This window comes from Aquarana catesbeiana, linkage group LG04, assembly GCF_042186555.1.
Source record: "Aquarana catesbeiana isolate 2022-GZ linkage group LG04, ASM4218655v1, whole genome shotgun sequence".
Taxonomy (NCBI): Eukaryota; Metazoa; Chordata; class Amphibia; order Anura; family Ranidae; genus Aquarana; species Aquarana catesbeiana.
Window position 1 is genome coordinate 371798092 of NC_133327.1, and position 24580 is coordinate 371822671.

Below are 24580 nucleotides of genomic sequence, written 5' to 3' on the forward strand. Positions count from 1 at the left end.
AGCAATAATAAGTGGACAAATTTCTGAAAGGCTGCTTGCTCTACAAATGACTCTGGGGGTCAGGGAGAGGTGGGCGGTGGATGTGGGGGAGATTACGGACAGTCAGTGGAAAGGAATTTTGAAGACTAGTCCATTGGTGTCGGTTTCCCCATCGCAGCAGGCGTCGCACCTTTTCTTGATACATAGGGCTTACTACACCCCTAAGAGATTATTCAGGTTCGGACGCAGACTGGATGATAAGTGCCCTAGATGTCTGGATACAGGTGACCTAATACACATGGTGTGGAGATGTCCAAAACTGGCGAGATACTGGTCAGGAATAACTAGGACTATAGAAATTAGGTTTAAAGTTAAGCTGAAGCAGGAGGCCAGGGTATGCATTCTTGGCCTGATGGGGGAAAATATGGGGTGTAACAATAAGAAAATTGCTATAGCGAGGTGCCTTTATCAAGCCAGGAAACTAATAGCGCAGTCTTGGCTGTCTACCACTCCTCCAATTATTGAGGACTGGCTTAGGACAGTGGACAAGCTAGTGTGGACAGAAAAAACAGTCTATACCAGGAGGGGTAGTTATGATAAATTCACAAAGATCTGGAGTCCCTGGCTACACTGGTCGGATACAACCCCCTGACCTAGATTTAACCTGAGAAGGGCCTAAGATACTGGGTTACCCACCTGTACAATGTGAAGGCATAGGAGAACTAGTGAAAAGTGATTTAACAACGGATGCGGTACTAGCATAATATCCCGATTACGCACCCTTTTAATAGACAAAAAATAGGGGAGGTTGGGAGGGGGTGGTCTGGGGGGGGGGAGGGGGGAAGGGAAGGGGATTGGGAGTTTCAGATAGGATTCAGGTCCCAACGTTTCATTTTATGATGAGAGCAAAGTACTTTTGTATAATTGGACCTGTTGACTTCTGTTACTTGATATGTAATTTACATGCTTTTGGTCTTATTTTTTTGTAATAAGAAAAAATTAATAAAGAGCATAAGAAATTAAAAAAAAAAAGAATAGGTAAGTATATGCATATTCCTTCTATAGCGGGGGTGTTCAAACTTTTTTCAAAGAGGGCCAGATTTGATGACGTGAACATGCGTGAGGGCTGACCATTTTGCCTGACATTCTTTAACCGGCAACATGGCTCAGCTGCACAAATCGCCGTCATGTTACGTCGTCACCTGCTCACCCACAGAGACCATGTGAGTGCCTGGTGGTTTTGATCACCGCTGGGCTCCTGCGATCGCTCGGGGCACACCAAGAACTGGGATCTGTGTGTGAAAAAACACGTTTCTGGTTCTCTGAGGGGAGAACATACAGATCGTCTGTTCATACAGAGTATGAACAGACGATCTGTCATCTCCCCTGCACAGTCCCATCCCCCCTCCAGTTAGAACACGCACTAGGACACACTTAACCCCTTCACTGCCCCCTAGTGGTTAACCCCTTCACTGCCAGTGACATTTTACAGTAATCAATGCAATTTTATAGCACTGATCGCTGTAAAAATGCCAATGGTCCCAAAAATGTGTCAAAATTGTCCGACGTGTCCGCCATAATGTCGCAGTCCCGATAAAAATCGCAGATTGCCGCCATTACCAGTAAAAAAAAAATAATAATAAAAAAGCCATAAAACTATCCCCTATTTTGTAGAAGCTATAACTTTTGCGCAAACCAATGTAGAAGAATACATATTGGCCTAAACTGAGGAAAAAATGCTTTTTTTTATATTTTTGGAGGATATTTAGCTTAGCAAAAAGTAAAAAATATTGCATTTTTTTCAAAATTGTCGCTCTTTTTTTGTCTATAGCGCAAAAAATAAAAACTGTAGAGGCGATCAAATGCCACCAAAAGAAAGCTCTATTTGTGGGGAAAAAGGACGTCAATTTTGTTTGGGAGCCACGTTGCACGACCGCGCAATTGTCAGTTAAAGCAACGCAGTGCCGAATTGCAAAAAGTGCTCTGGTCTTTGGCCAGCCAAATGGTCCAAGTGGTGAAACCATTAAAATTCTGTCTTATGCCCCGTACACACGGTCGGATTTTCCGATGGACATTGTCCGATCGGAGCGTGTTGTCGGAAATTCCGACCGTGTGTGGGCTCCATCGGACATTTTCCATCGGATTTTCCGACACACAAAGTTGGAGAGCAGGAGATAAAATTTTCCGACAACAAAATCCGATCGCGTCAATTCCGATCGTGTGTGGCCTGTTCCGACGCACAAAGTGCCACGCATGCTCAGAAGAAATTCCGACACGGGACAGCTCGTTCTGGTAAACTTAGTGTTCGCAATGGATACAGCATTTTCGTCATGCTGCAATGTTAAAAATGGTTTAATACAGCGCACTCTCTTCTTCTTTATAATTTGACAAGAATTAAGTCGTTTTGCTGCTCATATTCACACACACTTCTCACAAACTTTTATTTGTGTTTTTTTAGTGGGATTCCCTGAATATATTGTTATTAGTTGTCACATCTGACAGTTTTATATTTTTTAATTTTTTTTTATTTTGGATTTTAAGCCTTTTTTTTTCTTTAATGTTTGGATTTTTTCCAAGGCTGATCTTTGTTCAATGTTATTTTTATTTTTACTCCCGAATATTTTTGTGTGTGTTTTGTGTGTCAAGTTACCCCAACACCATTGATATCTTTTATTATTTAATCTCCAGGAGATTGTTTGGTGTTGGTGTCCCTTGTTCATTTCACATTGTATATTTGAAATGTACCTGAATCCTCACAAACCAACTGTCATTTTTGAAGTAAAACACATAGGAGAGTATAATTCAAAACAAAAATCCTTTATTAAGGGATCAGAACCAAACAAAGAGGAAGGCAACACTGGATCAACAGGAGAAATTAGCGAAGCCTGGGACCCCCACGGCAGACATCAATTCTTCAACATCAAAATTGGTGGCCTGAGGAGTCCATATGTAAGGGAGGGCAGTCTGGTCCAGAATTCGCAGAGATCTGGAAAGCAGCAGATGACATCTGTGTCCCCAGGCTGTGGTACCACAAGAGGCTGCATCTTTTGGCCGACCAGACTGAACCCAGGGCAATCACTGTCTGGTCTTCCTTCCACGCTTCCTTCCGGGCTGTGGCTGTGCAGTTGGAGATGTGGCAGGAGGAGGAGTAGGACCTGGAGGAGGAGGAGGAGGAGGACCTGCAGGAGGAGGAGGAGGACCATCCCAAAGATGTGTGTGAGGTGTAATTTGGCCCCTCATACCTTTCTCCAGAGCCTCCGATATGAGGGCCTCACACAAGACTTTTTGGCCCTCCTCCATCCTCTGCATTTTATATGCTATGAAGGCAGCAATGTTCTCCTGCATGGTGTGTGGTGCTCCCAGGACCTCTGTAGCCCTCCAAAAGAATGCTATAGCCGCCTCCTCTAGGGTACTCGTCCTACTGCCACTTTCTCTTTTCAGGGGGGGTGGAGGGACCTTGATATCAGCCAGCCGGCTCGGCCCGGCCACCTCCTGGCTGAGAGTTCCCTGTGTATGAAAAAGGGACATAGTTTTAGTTTTTGCATCATCAATCACAATCCTAAATTAGTACTCCCAACTAACATCTAGTTAACATCATTGATTGGACAAGCAGAAATATTTTGAGGAATGCTATACCTGGCTCAATCTGGGCTCCTCCACATGTTGCCTGGAAGGCCCAGGTTGGGCGTCAGAAGCCTCAGCCGGGGGGGAAGGAAGCGTGGAAGGAAGACTTGAGAGGGATGGCCTGGGTTCAGTCTGGCCTGCCAGAAAGTGCAGCCTGTCGTAGTACAACATCCCGGGGAGATAGATGTCATCTGCTGCTCCGGATCTCTGTGAATCCAGGACTTTCTTGCACTCCCTCAGATATGTACTCCTCAGGCCACCAATTAATATCTTTAAATAAGTGATGTCTGCCGTGGGGATCACCTGCTTCACAATTTCACACAATTGCTCCAGTGCTGCCTTCCTCTTTGCTTGGTTCTTGAAATGGGGGTGGGTAATCTCCCACAGACAGGGCAGCTCACTTAGCATATCTATGAATACTGACATGAAGTCATTATCTTTCATTAAGATATCCATGTTCACTGCAAGACACAACGCAAGACAAAGCCTAATGTCAGACAAAACTCTCCTAATCTTGTTACAATATAGGCCTCAATCTAGAAGCAGTATAGGCACAAGTTTGTCTCTTACCTTCGTTCTTACGATCGGCGCGTCCAATGTTCCTTCCTCCGCTCACAGATCGTACGTAATACGCACGCGTGTTACGCTTTATACACACTGCGCATGCGTGTAACTCCGCCCGCCCCTGACGTTCTTTCTAGTGTATTCCCCGCCCCTTTTCGTTCGGCGCAGTGGGTGAAGAGCACATGGCGGAGTTACAGTAGGTGCGTGCTAATTCTAGCAACGAGGAGGAGGAAAGCCCGGATCCAGGCACGTCCCGATCCAGAAGGAGACGTTTTAAGGCCACAAATATGTCGTTTGGGGAGATGTTGGAGATGGTCGACATCATGAAGAAGTCCGACTATGACGGAAAATATGGGCCTTACCCCAACCCGAACATCCGAAAGGCCAAGATCATGGCGAAAGTGGTCAGGAGTCTTGAGCGGAATTTCGGGGTACGAAGATCAAAAGATCAGCTCAGGAAGCGGTGGTCGGACCTGAAGTTGAGAGAGCCAGAGCAGTACCGAAAGATCCGGAGAGTGCTGCAAAAAAGTAAGTAGTTGTGCTGTGTTCCTATTCTTTCTGTCTTTATTCCGTTCGTTCTGCTCCATATGCTTTTATTAATTGTAACGTTTAAAAAGGTCAACTTTAATGTTCATGGGCCCATTATTCGTTCGTATCAAACATTTTTCTTTCGGCCTCTAGAACACCATTGTTTAGGCCATATGCATTTTCACACATTTTTTTGGGCCTACTTGGATGCAAATATTTGTTTGTGTAGATGGATTTGTTACTAGAATGAAATGCAAACTAGATTGTGTGTAAGGAGAGGACACTGAGCAGCTGTTTTCACATCTGGACACTGGAGCACTAGTGTGGGACACAAGAACACCCTTTTTATTAGGGGGGGCACACAGGTGCTCCAGTGTATACTATAGGGGGGTCTCCATCTGTGAAGCTTGTACCAAACAGGTAAAGTATTGCAGCTTGACAAAGGACACTAAAAAAGATACATCTTGGAACTCTGCTAAAATAGACAATTGTACCCCACTTCCAAGCAATGTTTCCTATTTCTAGTTCTGCCATCAAATATCTGTGTGCTAATTATACCATTTTTGTTTTACATAGGGGAGAAAAGACTCGGACACCCCTCATCCGAGGAGACCAGAGCACCCCCCCCCTCTGGAAGAAGGGGAAATACCAACCCAAGAAGAAGAGCAGGAGGAAGAAGAAGACGTGGTGGAGATTGGCACCACAACAGGTGAGTGTCTGCGACCACAGGCTCAGGTAAAAGAGATGGATGGTGGCAGATTTTTGAGACCTTTTTTTTTGTTCTTTATCTCTTTTTAGGTGATCGTGATCCAGAACGCTTTACATCTGAAAGTGCCCAGATACTCATCGGGGAGATCATGGGGTGTAATCTCCAATTGCAAAACATCCAGCAACAAATCACTGATGTTATTAAAAAAAATAATAACATCATTGATGTTTTGGGGCGAATTTAAACCCCACAAAATCACCTGTTTTATCTTACGAAAATGTTTAGAAAAGCCAAATTTGGAGGATGCACACAGTGTGCCAACATGTGCTATCTGCCATCACGGGAGATCAATGGACGCGTTTTGGGGGTGCAACCCCTTCCTCAATTATAAAGTCGCATTGAGGAAGGGCTTGCTCCCCCAAAACACGTCCCTTGATCCCCCCTGATGGCAGATAGCACATGTTGACATTCGTAAATTGGTGTGCATCTTCCAAATTTGGCTTTTCCAGGGGTGATTTCCCCCCATCTGAACGCTATATCAAACACAGTTCCTAAATACTCTTATTCAGGTTCGGACGCAGACTGGATGATAAGTGCCCTAGATGTCTGGATACAGGTGACCTAATACACATGGTGTGGAGATGTCCAAAACTGGCGAGATACTGGTCAGGAATAACTAGGACTATAGAAATTAGGTTTAAAGTTAAGCTGAAGCAGGAGGCCAGGGTATGCATTCTTGGCCTGATGGGGGAAAATATGGGGTGTAACAATAAGAAAATTGCTATAGCGAGGTGCCTTTATCAAGCCAGGAAACTAATAGCGCAGTCTTGGCTGTCTACCACTCCTCCCAAAGTTTTTTGGCTTTCTTGTTGGTTTTACACAGGCCTGTTTTATCTGAAATGGATATTTCGATTTTTGAGAATGCTACTGCAAACATTGTTATACAACAAACATGTTGGTTTGTTTTAAAAACCTTTGGGAAATGCACATGTGATTGTGCAGGTATAAAAAAGTGCCTTACTCAAGAATGTGTGGATTATTGTCTCAACACTACAACACTTTTGGGGTGATGTAATTGCTGTTTTATGCAAAAATGGGGGTTATTTCCTAAGGGCAAATACACTTTGCACTACAAGTGCAGGTTCAGTGCAGTTGCAAGTGCACTTGTAGTGAAATGTGTTTTGGCATTTAGGAAGTACCAGCCAACACTGTTTTTTATAAGGTTACCCAATCACGACATTTTCTGCACTCAACACATTTCTGTCAGGGTCAGCTAAAACAAACACAAGCAGTAAATGTCCACAAAGAATTTCTTTTGGTTGTTTTTGATTTGAAAAAGGTGTCACAGATTGTCTGGCATATTGATAGCCCCCCTACCCGCAAAGAACTCCAGGTAGCGTAACCGGACATCACGGGCATTCAGGGAGGGCAAGCCAGGACGGCCACTTTCAAGCGCCGTCAATGTTGATGGATTAGGGATTCCGGCCTCAGGCCCAACTGAGCCAGCATAGTTGGCTGAATGTTTTCTTAAAAAATTATGGAGAACACAGCAGGCAAGTATTATATGGTTCAGTTTATACTCCGCCATATGGATGGGTGTCAGAAATAATCGGAACCGTCTGGCCAGGATTCCAAATGTGTTCTCCACCACTCTTCGGGCTCTGGCCAGCCGGTAATTAAAAACCCTCTGTTCCGGGGTGAGGGTCCTCATCGGGAATGGCCGCATCAGGTGGTCCCCCAGCGCAAATGCTTCATCAGCAACGAACACAAATGGGAGACCTTCAACATTGTCCTCTGGAGGTGGCAAGTCCAAGCTGCCATTCTGGAGACGCCTGTAGAACTCCGTCTGGGCGATCACTCCACCATCGGACATCTGGCCATTCTTCCCCACGTCCACATACAAGAACTCGTAATTAGCCGACACCACCGCCAACATCACTATACTATTAAACCCTTTGTAATTATAATAGTACGACCCCGAGTTGGGTGGTGGGACGATGTGGACGTGTTTCCCATCAATTGCCCCTCCGCAGTTAGGAAAGTCCCACCGCTGGGCAAAGTGGGAGGCCACAGTCTGCCATTCCTGTGGCGTTGAAGGAAACTGTTGAGGAAAAAACAAAAAACATTACTATTTTTTCAAAGATACATGGCAAGCAGATTAGACACAAACATTATGGGGCAACCTCCAGATAGCATTTACTAAGGGGAATTTAACAAGGCCAAAGTATAAGGTACACCTATCATATTCCCCCTCCCCCCTCTCATGGGCCTTTTCTAACATTATAGGGGGGGGAACTCTTGGACAGGTAACCCTCTTCACTTCATTGAGAGATGAATGCCTAAATACAGGGTATTACTTGTAACAGACCCTCCTTAGTTACACTATTGGCAGCCCACTGGACAGGTAAGAAGTCTCAGAATACAAAGATATAAATACACATTGTACACATTTGAGGACATTTGGACATTCTGCTATTACCTATCAAGATAATAATAGAATAACAAAACTTTAAACAGTACCATTGGAAAGTATACAGGCAGGCCCTTGCACTACATGCTTTGGGGAATTCATCCATACATCTGACCAGTAAAGAGATGGGTATAGTGTGTATGGGTTTGTCAAAGTCAGCAGATAGATGATTGAGGATAGAGAATTGGGATCAGCTGACTTAGCAGTTGGGGGAGGGAGGGTTAAAAAAAATTGGGGGACACCACAAAAAAAAGCCTCTGGCACTCTGCCTGAATTTAAATCAAAAATCACATTTCCAAACATTTTAGGGGGTGTTTGGGGTAAAGCACTACTATAGAGCTGATAAAATACATTGTTAAGTGACTACATGAGGTGAATATAGGGCAGGAGACACCATGCTGGAGAGGTTATTGAAGGGCAAATATGTATGAAGGACCTAACATAATAATTACATAACAATCCAGCATGCATGAGGACAAAGGGGACATTCACAGCATATTACAATCATGGTAATTAGGGAATGAGGGAAGAAATACAATATATTATTAACATTAAAGACAATAAAATATGATATAAAAGGATAAAAATCTTACCTTCATATACTCCTTCTGCAGGACCTGGATGATGGCAGAACAGGTCTCTGGGATAATGATCCCCAGAGCCTGGGGGGAGATGCCTGTCGAGAACTTTAAGTCCTGCAGGCTTCTCCCTGTGGCCAAATACCGCAAGGTAGCGACCAACCTCTGCTCCGGAGTGATGGCTTGCCTCATGCAGGTATCCTGCCTGCTGATATAGGGGGTCAGCGAAGCCAACAGATGGTGAAACACGGGGTCCGTCATCCTGAGAAAGTTCCTGAAATCATCAGGATTATTCTCACGGATCTCACGGAGCAAAGGCATATGAGTGAACTGGTCACGCTGAAGCAACCAATTCTTGGTCCATGAACTCCTCCCCACCCTGTTCATGGACTGGACTTGTGTCAAGGTCAGGACCCCAACACCAAGCCCCCGCACAGCACGAACTCTACGAGGAGTACGCATACGAAACATGGCTAGAAAACGGTCGGCTGCTCAGAACGAAGTAACAGAACGCACTGAAGAACAGCAAGGCCTGTGAAGAGCGACCTGAAAACCAGTAACGAACGAACAAGAATACAATGACTACTTAAAGTCACGCGGAACTTGCTTGCACGCACTGAAGAGCAGATACAAACCCACAAGCACAAACTGAACGGCAGAAAACGATCTGAAAGCCACGAGTCTGAAAAAGCGTGAATCGTCTCTCACCAAACTTTTACTAACACGAGATTAGCAAAAGGAGCCCAAAGGGTGCCGCGCTTGGTTCTGAACCGGCCTTTTCTAGTCTCGTCGTACGTGGTGTATGTCACCGCGTTGTTGGCGATCGGAAATTCCGACAACTTTGTGCGACCGTGTGTAGGCAAAACAAGTTTGAGCCAACATCCGTCGGAAAAAATCCTAGGATTTTGTTGTCGGAATGTCCGAACAAAGTCCGACCGTGTGTACGGGGCATTAGTGTATTCGTCCGTGCACTAATACACTGCCCAACAAGAATTATCTTGCCTTTGTGGCTGTGTGTGGTGAAGAAATGAGCTTGGGTGTGTTATTTGGATATACCGCATTTATCGCCTTATAACACGCACCTTCACTTTAAAAAGGAAGTTTCAGGAAAAAATCTTAAATTTTTAATAAAGAACTGTGAAGAAAAATAAGGGTCAGTGCCCATCAATGCAGCCTAATCAGTGCCCATCTGCAGCCTCACAAGTGCCATGAATGCAGCCCCACAATTGCCATGAATGCAGCCTCACCATTGCCATGAATGCAGCACCCCCGTTGCCATTAATGCAGCACCCCCGTTGCCATGAATGCAGCACCCCCGTTGCTATGAATGCAGCACCCCCTTGCCATGAATGCAGCACCCCCCTTGCCATGAATGCAGCACCGACATTGCCATGAATGCAGCACCCACTTTGCCATGAATGCAGCAAACCCCGTTGTCATGAATGCAGCAAACACCTTTGCCATGATTCACCATTGCCATCAGTGCAGCCTGATTCATGCTCATCTGCAGCCTTGGAGGAGACAGGGAGGGGGCGGAACGAGCACCAACAGACATACAGGAGAAGCTCCTGTTTCCTCGGCGGCCTCTTTAATAGAAAGTCTCGTCTCCTATGATGGACAGAACAGTCGTCCAATGGCAGCGCAGGAGACAGGACTTCCTTTTACAGAGGCCGCCGTGTAAACAGGAAATTCTCCTGTATGTACTGCACTCGTCCCGCCCCTTCCCCTCCAAGGCAGCCAGAACATATATATCTTTTGTGGCCCCCGGTGCTCGGGGATTTGTTGGGGGCCACAAAAGATATACATGTCAAAATTACCAGGCGGCCCGTCCGAAACCAGAATGCGGGCCGTGATTGGCCGGCGGGCTGGACTTTGGACATGCCTGTTCTATAGGTTAACTAGAATAGGATTTACAGTAGAATGGGGTGGAAAAAGGTAGTTAGCAACAGCCTAAAATTCAGCTTTAAAGCATAACTCCACTTTTGTGGAGAAAAAAACATTCCTCTCTGGGTGATCTATGTACATTACAAGGATTATAACAAACTTTGTTGCAGATTCCTACCTTTTGTTATTCTGAAGAAATCCCTGTGTGTCTGTCTGTGTCTCTGTTCTGAGTGGGTCTAATGGGAGTGGTTTCATAATTAACTGTCAGGTGTGGAGCTGAAGGGCACTAATGAGGAAATATGCTGGGCCTACATTAGACGTGTTCCTATTAAAAGTATCTCCCAAAAAATGACCTTTTTGTTGCAAGGGATGCCTGAATTCTGATTTGTATCTTAGGCAAACCTCCGGGAAAATTGGTAAGCCAATCACACAAGCAGGAAATGATGTTTCTGGGGAGTGGCCAGTACACACTCTGTGTACAGAACAGCTCCAGGTAGCCATATTACAATGTATTCTCAGAAAATTACATTGACTGCAGATTGAACAGGAAAGGTAGTTTTTAATAACATTCAATTTCAATATGATTAGTGTCGCAATTATATGTGCTATATTATTTTTTCTTTATTTGCTATTTTTTTCCCCACAAAAGTGGAGTTACCCTTTAACCACTTCCTGCCTGGCCTATAGCAAAATGTCGGCTGGGAAGTGGTTCAGTTATCCTGACTGGGCATCATATGACGTCCAGCAGGATAAGCTGCGATCGCGTGCTCTAGGGGGCGAGCAGTGCGGCGATCGCAGTCGTGGTGTGTCAGTCTGACATCGATCTCAGTAAAGAGCCTCTGACGGGGGCTCTTTACCACATGATCAGCCGTGTCCAATCACGGCTGATCACAGTGTAAACAGGAAGAGCCGTTTATCGGCTTTTCCTCACTCACGTCTGACAGACACGAGTAGAGGAGAGCCGATCGGCTGCTCTCCTGACAGGGGGGGTCTGTGCTGATTGTTTATCATCGCAGCCCCCTCGCTGATGCCCACCCAGGACCACCAGGGATGCCGCAAGGACCACCAGGAAAGCCCACAAAGGACGCCCACCAGGTATGCCACCCTGGACCACCAGGGATGTCAATCAGTGCCCAGGCAGATGCCAATCAGTGTCCATCAGCAATGCCTGCCAGTGCCATCTATCAGTGCCACCCATCAGTGCCCATCAGTGCCGCCTATCAGTGCCACTCATAAGTACCCATCAGTGCAGCCTTTCAGTGCCCATCAGTGCCACCTCATCCGTGCCACCTTATCAGTGCCTGTCAGTGCAGCCTCATCAGTGCCCATCAGTTAAGGAGAAAACTTACTTATTTACAACATTTTATAACAGAAACAAAGAAACTTTTTTTTTTTTAATTTTTGGTCTTTTTTTATTTGTTTAGCAAAAAATATAAACCGCAGAGGTGATCAAATACCACCAAAAGAAAGCTCTATTTGTGGGAACAAAATTATTTTGTTTGGGTACAGTGTAGCATGACCGCACAATTGTCATTTAAAAAGTGACAGCGCTGAAAGCTGAAAATTGGCTTGGGCGGGAAGGGGGGAAAGTGCCTGGTATTGAAGTGGTTAAAGATTCTAATCCAGAATATGATTATGTTGAGGCATCGCCTTCAAATATGAAGCATGCTTTTGTAGCATTTAGACTATGCTTGTGGGCACATCTTGGTTATCCTGATAGGCAACATATAAAATCATACTAGTGTTTTGGAAATTATTATACAAGGGTTATATTAATAGAGATTTTTGACAAGTCATTAGCTAATTCTTGCTGGTCAGGGAGATCCAAAGTTATATTTAGTTCTTATTACCATTGTAACATGGATGGCGGTTTGTGGCTTGGCTTGGTTAATATGTCATTTATTGTTGAAATACATCCCCTCCTCTACTTCCCTGGTTTCATAAGGTATTTGACACAATGTTAGTGACAGCAGACAAGTGGTTTGTTTTTGGGTTTGTAACCTGTATATAATATGCACTGACAGTATGCCACAATGTACTTCAGTGAGCAAAAGGAATGGTTTATATTGTGGAATACATTTTAGTAGTATGAATTATTCATGCTGTTAATTGGTTTCCCTCATGTTTTTCTCATGTCTTAAAATTGAAGCATATCTAAACTGCAATGAAAGCCAGAATATGTACTGATAAGCAGTGGCTTTCACAACCACAATTTCTTATTACTTGTATGTCTCCTACTGATGACATGTTATGTCCTGCCAATATAGCCCAATCCACTGAATCTGTTGAGAAGCACCATGGGCTTGTTTACATGTGTGTTTTCCTGTTTTTCTTTTTTTTTTGACAGTCGAGAAGGTTGTTTGAATGGCATTATTGTGCCATAACCATGAGCCTAATGTCATGGTTGTAGCACTGCCCATTCACATGAATATGGTGCATTTGGGAATTGTACTGCCCACTGAATGGGACAGGGGATAATTTTTACCTTGCCATGATGTAAAGCATCTTGGCCATGGCATTTGTAAACTTAGCCTTACTAAGTAGAATTGTCTACTGAACCACTTCACCTGTCACGCCTGTACACCCCTTATGAACACACAAGCACAGTTTTTACATTTCTGCTATGGATCAGTTTTTTCAGCAATAACGTTGTAATTACTTAAGACAAAGTAATACATATATTGTTTTCCTTTTTTTTTAAGGACAAACAAGTCTTTCTATTTGTGATATTGTCTTCCAAACATTTTTTGTGCAATCAATAGACAAAGTAACAACTAAAAAACACACATTTTCTCTTTTGATCAATTTTAGTTTACAAGGAAAAATTGCTACTGTAGATAAAAAGTATACATTTTATTCTATAATTTGTCTTGTTTAAAATGATGCTAAAATTATCACAAAGCTTTGCAAAGTAATTTAGGCTCGGTTCACACATGGGCGGCACGACTTGCAGGTCGCCTCAGCGAGGCGACCTGCAAACGACTGCCGGGGCGACTTGCGAGACGACTTCTGCATAGAAGTCTATGCAAGTCGCCCCAAGTCGCCCCCAAAGTAATACAGGAACCTTTTTCTAAGTCGGAGCGACTTGCGTCGCTCCGATTAGAACGGTTCCATAGCACAGAACGGGAGGCGACTTGTCAGGCGACTAGGTCGCCTGACAAGTCGCCCCAGTGTGAACCGAGCCTGACAAATAAGCTAAAGCAATATTTTAAAAATGTTTAAAAAAAAAAAAGTGTAAATATTAATAGTTAATAAAATAGTAACATCAGCAGGAAAATGATAGTTGAACAGAGATGTTGCATTGTTTTTCTCAATTTCGCATCTGAACAGTGTTGATAAACACTGAGTCAAATGGCATTTTTTTAACAGCAGCAGCTACTAGAGCTGCTGTATTCACACAGCGATTAATGTCAAGATTTTCCAGGAGAGGGGGATGGGTGTGGCAGCAGGGCAGACAGACTGGACATGCAACACATGCCCTGTGTATTTTCATTACTTTTTTGGGGTGGGTGTAGCACACCCAGTGTCCTCAACTAGTTGAACAAATAATAGGTATTTACTAAAGGAAAAATATGAATTTGAGGCCTAAAGAATAAAAATATGGCTTAGCATATTCCATGTTATTTTCAATTTAAAGGATAAGTTCTCCTTTAGTTACATGTTACACTCATATTTACAGTGTAACATGCTACTAGGCCCCCCCCCCCACGCTCACTCCCTGATCCCCTACTGCGACCCACACAGCCATGTCATTCAAAAACGACCCATCCACAGACAAGTTTGTAGTCTGAATGAACTGTGAGCATGTTGATCAGTGGCAGAAAGACTGGATGTCATATGATCTCTGTGTACTTTGATAAAGTTTTTTGAGCATGTTTAGCTGTCACGGTCTAGAGTCAGGCTCGGAGGCCAATTAGCCTTAGCTGTGGAGCAGCACCCACCAACAAACAGGACAGGTATACATGCAGGTCACCCTGGCTGATGACACGGGTTCACCTGAAGTGCGGGGTCTAAGTTTCATCAATTTTATGTGTGTCCACTTTTGCAGCCATTTTTGTGCAAATGCACAATAAATGTACCACAATGCAGTTCAGTCAACACAGAAAAATGAACAGCAAAAGCATGCAAATATGCCTAAAAATGCGTGTCTAATGCATGTTACTATGCATGCAAAAACACACAGTACACATGCAGTTTTTTAATGTGAATGAGCCCTTAAAGTACCATTCAGCACCAGTTTGTAAATGTTGAACACAGATCCTATTGGAAGTACTGATTGCCACTTTAAACAAGCTGCTAGCAGGCTTCAGAACTACTCGAAGCTTGCTAAAGGCCTGCCAAAGCCTGCTAGCAGCTTGTTTAAAGTGACAATCAGCACTCCCATTAAGATCTGTGTAAAACCCCCTAATTTTTTTTTTTTTTTTTGTCATAATGTAAAGTATAAGATTTCCTATCATTTGAGCCCAGTCTTGCCACACAGAGTTAATCCAACTCTGAGCAATCCTCTTTTATTGTTCAGTGAGATAAATCTTGACAAACAGAAAAACTTTTTAAAATCCTCCCCCTTGCTGTGAGTGACAGGTGATTTACATATCTCGTGCACTAGCCTAAGACATGCATTATTTTTTAATTCCCACCCCACTCCTTTCTTCAGCAGCTCTGCAAGGATTGGCTGTTCCACACCTCAGCATGATTTGGCATGCTGAAGTCATGTGGTTACTTCCCTGTCTTTTTACTGGATGTTAGAGATCATAGCAGAAGTTCAGTGTAAGAAATAGACAGGAGAAATGCATATTGACAAGGGGAGTGTAGAGGTGGGCGGGGAGTCTACTGACATCACGACTCCACCCACCGAGCTCCAGACAACAGACCCACCCACAGAATCTGCAGTTTTTCAGCTCTTATAACAGACAGAGGGGAGACATTTGACAGGTAAAGATACATACATGAAGGGTGTGTTAAAGACTTAGAGAAAGCTTTTCGAAGCTTGCCAAATGCTCGCTGTAAGTTTGAAAAAAGCTTGCTGTTCACATTGCTCTTATACAAGCTGAAACCCATGAAACAGGCCTTACAGCTGACTATTATTATTATTATACAGGATTTATATAGCGCCAAGGGTTTGCGCAGCGCTTTACAACATGAGGCCAGACAGTACACTTACAATACAATTCAATACAGGAGAGATCAGTGGGCCCTGCTCGTTAGAGCTTACAATCTAGAAGGGAGGGTCAAGTGGAAACAAAAGGTAATAACTGTGGGGGATGGGCTGATGGAAAAAATGAAAATACAGTTGTTAGGTGTGGGTAGGGTAGGCTTCTCTGAAGAGAAGGGTCTTCAGGGATCGTCTAAAAGCTAATAAAGTAGGAGATAAGCAGACAGTTTGGGGTAGGGCATTCCATAGGATTGGAGAGGCTTTGGAAAAGTCCTGGAGGCGAGCGTGGGGGGAGGTGACGAGGGAGCTAGAGAGCAGGAGGTTTTGAGAGGAACGAAGAGAATGAGTAGGTTGGTATTTAGAGATTAAGCTAGTGTAATGTAATGTAGCTGGGGGCAAAATTGTGGATGGCTTTGTACGTAGTTGTTAGAATTTTGAATTTAATTCTTTGGCCGAGCGGAAGCCAGTGGAGGGATTGACAGAGAGGAGTGGCAGACACAGTAAGGTGGATGAGTCTGGCAGCAGCATTCACGATGGATTGAAGAGGTGATAGACTATGTAGAGGTAAACCAATGAGAAGGGAGTTGCAGTAGTCGAGGTGAGAGATGACCAGAAAGTGAATTAAGAGCTTTGTTGTGTCATTGGTTAGAAAGGGGCATATTTTGGAGATGTTGCGGAGGTTGAGGCGGCAGGATTTGGACAGTGATTGGATGTGTTGCTTGAAGGAGAGTTCAGAGTCTAGGACTACACCTAGAACCTTGGCATGTGGGGATGGGCTTATAGTTGTGCCATCGATTTTGACAGAAAGATCAGGGGAAGGGGCATATGGGGGAGGAAAAATTATAATTTCGGTTTTGGATAGATTGAGTTTGAGGAAGTGGTGTAACATCCAGACTGATATATCTTATAGTAAATTAGTGATACGTGAGGAGACAGAGGGAGTGAGCTGAAGGGTAGAGAAATAGATTTGGGTGTCATCAGCGTAGAGGTGGTATCGGAAGCCATGGGAGGCTATCAGTTGACCCAGGGAGGCGATGTAGATTGAAAATAAGAGAGGTTCAAGAACAGAACCCTGGGGGACCCCAACAGAGAAAGGAAGAGGAGAGGAGGAAGTAGAGTTGTAAGAAACGCTAAAGGTGCGGTTGGATAAGTAGGAAGAGAACCAGCGAAGTGTACAGTCACGGAGACCAAAGGCGTGTAGTTTTTTGAGGAGGAGGCGGTGGTCAACCGTATCAAAGGCAGCAGAGCGTCCAGGATTAGGAGTACAGAATAGTGTCGATTGGTTTTGGCCGTTAGAAGATCGTTTGTTAGTTTTAGGAGAGTAGTTTCTGTGGAGTGTTGAGGACGAAATCCAGACTGAAGGGGATCAAGAAGGTTATTATCAGCGAGGTGGACGCTCAGTCGGTTGTAGACCAGACGTTCAAAGGAGTTTGGATAAGAAGGGGAGCAAGGAGATGGGGCGTAGGTTTTTAAGATTGGATGGGTCCAGTGAGGGCTTTTTAAGTGCATGTTTTAGAGAGTTGGGGAAGATGCCAGAAGAGAGGGAGAGATTGAAGATGTGGGTTAGAGAGTGTAGCATAGGGACAGAGGGTGAACGTACCTGCCCTCTGGGAACAGGATCCAGAGGGCAGGTGGTAAGGTGGACTTTAACAAGTAGTTTAGCAACTTCGTCTGTAGTGGTGGGGTTCAAAAAGGGAAGTAATGATTGTGCCTGTGGGCATGAAGTGTAAAGCGTGGAGGGTATCGGAACAGTAGAGATCTCCACGCGAATTGTATCAATCTTCTGTTTGAAGAGATTGGCGATCTCCTGGGCAGTGAGTGAGTTGGAGGGTGGAGGCGGTGGAGGACAAAGTAGAGAGTTGAAGGTGGAGAAGAGTTGATGGGGATGGGATGATAAGTTGCTAATGAGAGTGGTAAAATAGGTGTTCTTGGCAGAGAGGAGGCTGGAATTGTATATTTGGAGGGCAGATTTATAATGGTTGAAATCTCTCTGAGACTTATTCTTACACCACAGGCGCTCAAGAGCACGACTAAGTTTTTTCAGATTTCTAGTATCATCTGTTTGCCAAGGTTGAAGGGGTCGGGGCTTGATTCTGTGTGTAGTGAGGGGGGCCAGTGAGTCCAGTGAGGCTAGAAGTGAAGCATTGTAGACAGAAGTGGCTAGGTTGGAGCAGGATAGGGGTGAGATTTTACGTTGAGGTTGTTGACAGCAGAGTAGAGAAGAGAAGGGTTGAGATGACGTAGGTTTCTGCGGGTAACTTTAAGGCGGTTGGAGGGAGAGGAGGTGAAGGAAAGGGAGAGAGTGAAACTAATAAGGTGGTGATCAGAGAGAGGCAATGGATAGTTAGAGAGGTTGCATGGAGTGCAAAGGTGAGAGAAAACAAGGTCAAGGATATTGCCTTCTGAGTGAGTAGGAGCATGTATCCACTGCTTCAGGTCAAAGGAGGATGTTAGGCTGAGAAGTTTGGAAGTGGCAGGAGTGTTAGTATTAATAGGGATGTTGAAGTCCCCGAGAATGATTGTGGGGATTTCAGAAGAAAGAAAGTAGGGTAGTCAGGCAGAGAAGTCATCAAGAAAGGTTGATACTGGTCCAGGGAGCCTGTAGATCACAGCTATCCTTAGAGAAATTGGAGTAAAAAGACGAATGCAGTGTGCTTCGAAAGAGGAGAATGACAGAGAGGGAGGTGGCTGAAGTACCTGAAAGGTGCTATGTGGGGCTAGAAGGATTGCGACACCTCCTCCCTTACGCCCACAGGATCTGGGGAAGTGAGTCCAGAGAAGACCACCATGGGATAGGGCAGCAGAAGACGCAGTGTCGGATTCGTGGAGCCAGGTTTCGGTAATGGCGAGAAGGTTAAATGAGTTGGCGATAAAGAGGTCATGGAGAGAGGTGAGTGTGTTGCAGACAGAGTGGGAGTTGGTGGGTGCAGTAATAAGGAGAGGACAGAAGTGAGGGTGATATATATGTACTGTGGTGGGGAGAAGAGAGGTGAAGGAGAGATTTTAGGATAGAGGACAGGGTTGTCAAAAGGAGTGGTAGAGAATGCATGTTACAAGGAGAAAGAGCTAAATGTCTGTGTGGTGTTTTCTAAAGTGTTTATCTTGTGTCCCTTCGCTTTGTGCATTTGTTGAAGTGCAGAGTCAGAAGTGCTTCCACTTATAGATATCGCCACTTTGAGAAAGAGCCAAATTGCAAATGTGTGCCCCCCACAAATGCTTCCCCCAAGAGAAGCTTATATTTATACTGAGAGGGGTGGGGTGTGGGTGAATTTCAATCATCACTCAGGAGGTAATAAAGCTTGGCTGGTTAACAGGGCAAAATTCCTAATTCAGAAACAGACTAGCAAGAGGGCACTAAAATTAAACGGGCCATAATTTTGGGTAAGACAAGGGAGATAATAAAGCATTGTAATGTGGACAGGTCTACAGACAGTTAAGTAAAAATAACATACCAGCATTATTAGAGACACATAAGAAAAGCAGATAGCAGTGTTTCAGTTTTTGGGTGGAGTTGCAGCAGTAAGAGCATACCAAAGTTAAGAGACATAGGAGACAGTTTTCAGTAATGCGATTCTAGCTGGACTATTAGCAGCTTTGAAATGCATTCAACACTGGTGATAATTCAGCATAAGAGTCCTTTCACATGGACATGTCCGTGTATGGGCTCCGATTTGCTCAGCGGGGGATCGCTCCGTCGATCTCCACTGAGCAGGCAGATGACAGGTCTGTCTCTGCACACTGTGCAGGGACCGGCCCGTCAAAGCGCCGCTCTCCTCTATGGGGGATTGGATGAAGACGGATCGTAGTGTCCGTTTTCACCCGATCCACAGACGGATGGAAAAGTAGCGTTTTCCTCCGTCATCAGAAACGGAGCATAGCAGAGACTGATGTCATCGGATGTCAGCAGATGTTCATACATGTATGTCCGTTTTTCATCCGAAAACGGATGGATGAAAAACGGACATACGGTCCGACCATGTGAAAGGGGCCTTATATACAGTAACTAATGCACAGCAGTCAGTTTGTCTACATTTAAATTAAATCGTTTATACAGTACAAACCAGCTTGAGAAAGAACAGTAAAATCAAGACCTTTTTTATTTTTTTACAAATAGAATAGAATAGAATTATTGAAGATTAGTATGCATATGAAAAAGCAAGCAAACTTCAATATAGTTAGCTAACAACAAGATTGCATACATGCCAGAATGAAACATATTATTTAGTGCATATAAACCATAATGCTGAAAATAACAGTGTATAACCAAAATCTATAGATTTAGTCAGGTCTATTATATCATCAGTTAACATGATATCACATTATTATTATTATTATACAGGGTTTATATAGCCCCAACAGTTTGTGCAGCACTTTACAAAGTTAGGGCAAACAGTACTGTACTGTTTGTTAGGGCAAACAGTACAGTTGCAATACAATTCAATACAGGAGGAATCAGAGGACCCTGCTCGTTAGAGCCTACAATCTAGATCATATGTACAGTACATGTAACCTGTTTTGCTATGCAGTTTTTCTTCTAGGAGTGAGAAATAAAACAGGAAAAGGAATTTCCAATGAGAGAAGGTTGCCAACTGCAACCTTAAAATACATAAAAAAAGGTATAGAACAGAATAAAATGAAAAAGAGAGCAGGTAGAGGGGAGTTGGATTCCACCAGCAGGGCGGAATTATCCAAGATCACCAGGTAGAGCAATGAGGGGTTCTATGTAAAAATCAATGGTCCTATTCATTCGGTTTGAACTTTATCATCAGCATACATAAACATGCACCGGGCTGTTCTGGTTTTATGAAATTTAGAAGTAGATTCCTTGGCCATGGCCAGTGTCTTTTTCATATCATAGATTGTGTCCTTTTCAGGCATCCGTTCCTTAACAGTTGGAGTGTCGGTTGTCTTCCAGTGCGAAGGATTTAACGACTTAGCTTAGTGAAGGAGCGTTTATACCTTAGCTGTTTTTTTTTTTCTAATGTTGGAGCTTGTTTTAATTACCAGATACAACAGATAGCTGTCAAAGTTAAAGAAGGAATGTGGGCAAGCACACCCATATAGGGGTAACCTAAATTATATTAGTAATTAGAAGGATGAGCTGGCAATCCTGAGTCAGACTAAAGTCAGAATTTCCTACTTGTTCCAGTTTGGTGAATCAGAAGGTATTAAAGCCTGATGCTGGGTTCACACTTATGCGAATTGAATGCGGTTTTCCCCCGCATCCAATTCGCATAGCAGGAGCTTGTGATTGGCTCTCTATGGAGCCGGTTCACACATCTTCTCAGGGGCTTTGGTGCGAATTGCACAGGATCCCTGTGCGTCTTTTGGTCCAGTTCAGGTTTAAATTCAGCCCAACGCTCAGGCTGAAATCGGACCTGAAACGGTGGATGGAGACACACTGGACTCCTGCTGTGAGCCTCTGCGTGTTCTAGTGTGAACCCAGCCTGAAGTGAGTACAGGGTTACAGATCTAGCACAGCAGTTGGTCCTGAAGTAAATCAGGCCTTGATGTGATCACTTCTCAGTTGCATTAGGTCTTGATTATGCAGTGGTGACAATGCTTTAGTTAAATACTGATGCTAACCACAATCTGCAGAGGAGTAATATTCAACAAAGTTAGCTAAGGCTTGTATAAATCTCATAGCCACTTCTATATTTAATCTCTGTAACGGCTATATTTACTCTGTCAAGTGATTACATGGATATGAATCATGATCACTATCAATTGTTGCAGAGTTACAAAATGTCACACTGCTTCCTAACCGAGCTCTACAAAGTGATCTAAGAATCTTACAATAGTTTCTGGAATCCAAATCAATTTAGATTAAACTTGAATTCCACCTTAAAGTTTAAAAATAAACCTATTACCTAGCAGCACACGCCGCAAGGCGTCTGATATTACATCTATATTCAATGAGACTACATCAGTGGCTAATAAGGGCACTCTCATTAGGCAGGGGGATACTACTTATGAAGTCAGGGAATACCAGGAACCAGTTGCAAGCTGAAAATAAATCGTGTGAGGAAGGGAAGCAGCTTTCTTGGCTAATAAATTTATTGTATTTGCACAGCGGTCTTTTAAACGCAATTTTTTTGGAAAAAATACACTTTCATGAATTAAAGTAAAGCAAACAGTAAAGTTAGCCCAATTCTTTTGTATAATGTGAAAGATGATGCAACGCCGAGTAAATAGATGCCTAACATGTCATGCTTTAAAATTGCACACACTCGTGGAATGGCAACAAACGGTACTTAAAAATCTCAATAGGTGACGGTTTACAATTTTTTATTTACCAGTTTAGAGTTACAGAGGAGGTCTAGTGCCAGACTTATTGCACTCAGTCTAATGATCGCGGCAATACCTCACGTGTGGTTTGGACACTGTGAAACAAAGTGTAGCGCTAAAAAATGAAAAATAAATGATCAATACACAGATAGTGAAAACCAAACTGAATATGCTTAAGTGTCTATATTGAAATTAAACGTCCATCATTGTGCTAACAGTTACAGTCCATATGTAAACAGGACCATCATGGTCAACAACTGTGAAAAAGTGAAAATCATGAAAATTGCCGTCACCAGAGTGGGAACCTATTAAACAGTTCACAACCAAAATGACATAGGATAAAACGGGTCAGGCTGGCTTCTAATAGTCCGCAAGTCATATATAGGAAATCCTGATGGCCGGCAGGAGAAAAAGATCTGGATAAGCTTCACCACAGTGTTCTATAAGTAAACCTGTGAATTTCCCACAGCCAAACAGATTGAAGGCTTACCGGAGGGTTTGAACCCAAAACAGCATACACCGTATGGGTCAAACCAGCTTGTATTGCCCACCGGCAATAGAGGGAAGATCTTGGCAACCTGGAGGCAAAGGAGTCCCAGAAGACTTCATGGAAATATCTTCTCCACCCGAATAGTTAGGCATGCCAGAGTGTGGCCCATATAGAATAAAAAAGGGGCCACATAGTGTAATTCCATAAACACAATAATTTTTAATAAAAGAAATACACTTACATTTAAGTAGATTTAAAAAGCTCTTGTACATAAAATGAAGGCGGCAGTGGAGTCCTCCCGACGTGTTTCATCTAACAAGACTTCGTCTAGGGGTATCCATCCACTGCAGCCCGACTCCCTAATATAGGCACTGTAATCCCTGTAAAGAGAATCCAGCCCATTCAATTTACTAATTTGGCACTTCCGGGTTGCCCAAAATGGCGGACCTGCGTGCGTTCCAAGCCTCAATCTCATGGGTGTACTCTGCATTCCAACATCATGAGATCTATCCCAGTAATCCCTGTACATTAAATTTTACCTCGCCCCTTTTGCTATACCACGGTGAAAAGATGTTAATTATCCCTTGTTCTAATATATTCAAAACGTACGCTGTTTTCTAGTATGCGAGATGATGTGTCTCCAAATGCCACATCTCGCGATATTACGTCATAACGTCACAGCGTGGGGCTGGGGATATGATCGAGCCAGCCTCATTGTGGAACGGCTTGCGTTCCAAGCAAGCCTCGTTCTAAGTTGGCTTGTGTTCCACCGCACGTTGCGTCAGCGTGTGTCACAACATCAGGTGCGCATGCATGCTCACATCATATGAAAATCTCTTGGTTATGGGCACATAGACGTGAGGAATAGGGGTGGGCAGCTAAAAGAAACTGTCTCCTATCACTAACTTGGAGGAAGGTATATCCATTATGTAAATGTATACATTCTGCACTGTGTTCCTTCGCTCCCCTTGTATATACCGTATCTAAACATTAGTAGTAGCACATTCGCCCCCAGTATAATTAGAAACCTATATGTACAACTAAATCCAGAGCTGTATATGGAGAGTTGTACATAAATTAAACTTATGTAGATGACACACAGGGAATTTATGCTCACAAGAAATTCAATGGAATGGATTCTCATAGTGACACACATTCCCAAAAAGTTACTACAACTAAAAACCAGAAAATATGTATATAGATCAATAGAACATACATAATTCTCAGTAGTTACACACTAGAATCCCCATCAAATATGGATTATGACTAGTCTATGAAAGCATTAATGTCCACCTCCACATTCATACCTTGTGGAGAGGGGTTGCCAAAACTAGAGGGGTATCCCGTCTGGAAATGTTCTGCATACATGAACTACAGACTTTCTCTCCACAAGGTATGAATGTGGAGGTGGACATTAATGCTACTGAGAATTATGTATGTTCTATTGATCTATATACATATTTTCTGGTTTTTAGTCGTAGTAACTTTTTGGGAATGTGAGAATCCATTCCATTGAATTTCTTGTGAGCATAAATTCCCTGTGCGTCATCTACATAAGTTTAATTTATGTACAACTCTCCATATACAACTCTGGATTTAGTTGTACATATAGGTTTCTAATTATACTCGGGGCGAATGTGCTAATACTAATGTTTAGATATATACAAGAGGAGCGAAGGAACACAGTGCAGAATGTATACATTTACATAATGGATATACCTTCCTCCAAGTTAGTGATAGAAGACAGTTTCTTTTAGCTGCCCACCCCTATTCCTCACGTCTGTGTGCCCATAACCAAGAGATTTTCATATGATGTGAGCACGCATGCGCACCTGATGTTGTGACACACGCTGACGCAACGTGCGATGGAACACAAGCCAACTTAGAACAAGGCTTGCTTGGAACGCAAACTGTTCCACAATGAGGCTGGCTCGATCATATCCCCAGCCCCACGCTGTGACATTATGATGTAATATCGCGAGATGTGGCGTTTGGAGATACATCATCTCGCATACTAGAAAACAGCGTACGTTTTGAATATATTTGAACAAGGGATAATTAACATCTTTTCCCCGCGGTATAGCAAAAGGGGCGAGGTAAAATTTAATGTACAGGGATTACTGGGATAGATCTCATGATGTTGGAACGCAGAGTACACCCATGAGATTGAGGCTTGGAACGCATGCAGGTTCGCCATTTTGGGCAACCCGGAAGTGCCAAATTAGTACATTGAATGGGCTGGATTCTCATTACAGGGATTACAGTGCCTATATTAGGGAGTTGGGCTGCAGTGGATGGATACCCCTAGACGAAG